The sequence below is a fragment of the Octodon degus genome, unplaced genomic scaffold, assembly GCF_000260255.1.
Source record: "Octodon degus isolate 3935 unplaced genomic scaffold, OctDeg1.0 scaffold00374, whole genome shotgun sequence".
NCBI lineage: Eukaryota > Metazoa > Chordata > Mammalia > Rodentia > Octodontidae > Octodon > Octodon degus.
In genome coordinates, this window is record NW_004524950.1 from 761,874 (window position 1) to 765,578 (window position 3,705).

Consider the following 3,705-nt stretch of genomic DNA (forward strand, 5'->3'; position numbering starts at 1 on the left):
GATCTCATTACGTAGATTGGATTTGTAGCAATTCTCTGGTTCTCTTGGGCCGGGGAGATGGCTCAGTAGAATAAGTGCTTCTCTGGCAAGCGCAAAGCGCCTGAGTTCAATCCCTGGTTCCGCAAAAAAAAAAAATCTAAAAAAAAAAAAAAAAAAAAAAAAAAAATTCTCCGGTTCTCAGCCTCAAGTGCTGGGATTACAGGTGTGTGCCACCATGTCTCAATGGCTGTCTCAGCCCACAGGGCAAGCCAGGGATTGAGCCCTAGCTGTTGCACTCTGCTGAAGGAGGTGCTTTAGTTCGCTGAGCTATCTGGCCAGCCCTCAGAGCAGATTCTTATATTGCTCAATTGGTCATTCTTTCTTTGATAAAAGAATTAAAATTAGTAAAAATAAATATGGGGTTAAAAATAAAAATTAGCGGATTAAAGCAGGTGCAGGGGCTGGGGATTCGATCACCTGGCCTGCCTTGCTGGCCCCACCCCTGGGTGTGCTGAGACTGCTGAGACTGGGCGTGGTGCCGCGCCTGTAATCCCATCTCTTGGGAGGCTGTATACAGGAGAATCACTACAAATCTGATCTAGTGAGATCATGAACACCCTGTAGACCCTTCCCTAAAATACAGAAATAAAATAAAAATTAGTTAATTAAAAATAAAAATTAATTTTGAAGGGCTTTACAAATGCAAATGTGGACAGCCTCCAGATAAGGCAGCTGAGTTGCCCACCTGGAGAGATACAAAGGGCCATAACCCCAGGAATAGAATTTAGCAGAGGAGCAGGAAATAGTGGTTCTCTCTCTCCATTACAATTGACATTAAAGTAAAAGTTTTTACATTTTCTACACAAGGTGATTAAATTGAAAGGCTGTTTCCATTCTAAAGATAAAAACAGTTTGCTTTTTGGCAGGGGGCTGGAGAGACAGCTCTTGGTCTGAGCATCTGCCTGGCAAGCGCAAGGAGTCTGGCCGGCAGAAGTGCAGTGAGATCCTGTACCAAAGAATTAATTAATTAATTAAAAATTTAATGTATTTAGTACACGGTCTATAGGGTCTCACAGCATAGACAGGACTCATAGTGATTCTCCTGTTTTCAGCCTCCCAAGCGCTGGGATTACAGGCACATGCCACCATGCCCAGTCTCAATCACTATGGTAGGTCGTCCAAGGGGTGGGGCATGCATGGCACAGTGGGGATCAAACCTGGTCCCTGCATCTATCTAAGCAGGTATTTTAATCCACTGAGCTCTCTGGCTGGCCCTGATTAATTTTTAAAAAATGTTTGCTTTAAAAAAAAAAAATCAGGGGCCAGGGAGATAGCTCAGCAGAATAAGCACTTGCCTGGCAAGGGCAAGGGCCTGAGTTCAATCTCTGGTTCTGAAAAAAAAAAAAAATCATATGTCCTAAGATTTGCAGTAATGGGGATATTTTTAAAGATTACTTAAAAAATAAATAAAAAATAAAAGATTACTTAAAATTCCTTTAAATTTCTAATAAGGTTAATAGGTTAATGGCTTGTTTTACAGTTCTAAATGAAAATTGGTATAAAACAGCTTTGATATTTTACAAACAAATATAAAGATTTGGACTACAATCTAAAAGCAGTAAAGTTTGAAGAGTAGGTTGATTTGGACACCCCATTTAAATAATAAAAGGGGAGCCGGGGAGATGGCTCAGTAGAATAAGCACCTGCCTGGCCAGCGCAAGGGCCTGAGTTCAATCCCCAGTTCTGCAAAACATAAATAAATAAATAAATAAATAATAAAAGGCCCACCAACAGCCTCCAAAGGGGTACAAGCTATGATAGCTTCCTAATGCTTGGGTCAACTTATTCAACAAAAATATAATAGGCCCCTTATTCAATCCAGGTCAAACATCTTACAACCTTAAATGATTTTCAGACTTTACTTGTTAATATTAATTGGCTCTGCCCAGCTCTTAAGATAACTACTCAGATTTAAGTCCTCTCTTTGACATTCTCAAGGGTGACTCAGTCCCTAATTTTTTTTTTTTTTTTTTTTTCATTTATGTATTTGGTACTGGGCCTCACTATACAGCTTGGGCTCACAGTGATCCTCCTGTTTTCAGCCTCCCCAGCACTGGAAATACAGCCCTTTGTCACCACACCCAGACTCGGTGCCCTGGGGGTGGGGCCAGTGTGGCACACAGAACTGAGGATCGAACCTTAGTTCCTGCGCTTGCCAAAGCAGGTATTTTGTCCTGTGAGCTATCTCACCAGCCTTTCAGCTCCTACTTGTAAAACACACCAGAGGCTAAAACTGCCTTCGATAAAGTTAATCAGGCTCTTTCTAATGCTCAGCTCTCTAGAGTTGACCTGTCATTGCCAATGTTTTTAATTATTTTCTCAACTCAGTGTATGCCCACTGGCGTTCTTCGGCAGTCTCAGGGTCCCTTACAATAGCTACACATGCCACATACTCCATACATACTGTCCCCTGGGGTGCGCTGTGACTGTGATTGAGACTGGGTGTGGTGTTGCGCTCCTGTAACCCCAGCTCTTGGGAGGCTGTAAACAGGCAGATCACTATGAGTCTGATCTAGTAGTGAGACTCTGAATACCCTGCAAACCCTTCCCTAAAATACAAAAACAAAAACAAAAAAAAACAAAGAAACAAAAAAAACCCCTATTACTTCCTTTCATGGTGCTGTGGCAGAACTGATTGCACATGGAAGAACTTGTTTGATTCAGCTCCTTGGTCAAGAGGTACAACTTCTCATTGTTCTCTTTTCTTCAGTTCAACACAAATGGTTATGGCAGTTTTCATCCTTTTGGCCATCTGCACTGGCTATCATCCCTGGAATTATTGACCGCCGTTATCCTTCAGATAAATTAATACAATTTGCTTCTCTTACACCCTTTGTCTTCCCTTCAAAAATAAGTTCAGTCCCTATAGAAGGGGGCACCTCAGTCTTCACAGATGGATCAGCTTTAAGTCAGAGAGGTTACATAAAAGCCTTCTCTTCTAGCATACAGGACACAGGTCTCTCTTCTGCACAAAAGACTGAATTGCAGGCAGTAATATGGGCATTGCAAGACCATTCCTGCACTCCAATTAACCTATTTTCAGACAGCGCTTGTGTCTGTGCTGTAATGCGCTACACTGAAGCCGCCATTATACACAGTAGTCAAGAAGATCTTTTTCATTTACTCCACACTCTCCAGGTTGTCATACAGTCACATCATGTTCCCTGTTTTATTGGTCATGTACGCTCTCATTCTCAATCGCCAGGACCCCTCACTGAAAAACACTGCTATAGACAGATTGCTGGGTGCTGTGACTGTTCAACAGCTTCATGCTGCCTTTCATCAAAATGCTTCTGCTTTACAGTTTTATCTGACCTGGGAACAGACCCTGGAAATTGTTTTTGGCAGAACCAGGGATTGAACTCAGGCCCTTGCGCTTGCCAGGGAAGTGCTTATTCTACTGAGCCATCTCCCTGGCCTCTGAAAACTGTTAAACAATGTTCTTCATGTATAACTCATCTACCCCTACCTTCCACTGGAGTCAAAGATGATTATGCCCCAATCATCTTTGGCAGATGGATATCACACACATTTCTGAATTTGGTTCTTTGTGTTGGGTCCATGTTTGGGTGGACACTTCCTCAGGGTTCTTGTTTGCTACTGCCCGCACTGGTGAAGCAGCTGAACATGGCATTGCTCACTGTTTGGAGGATTTTGGCTGTCCAC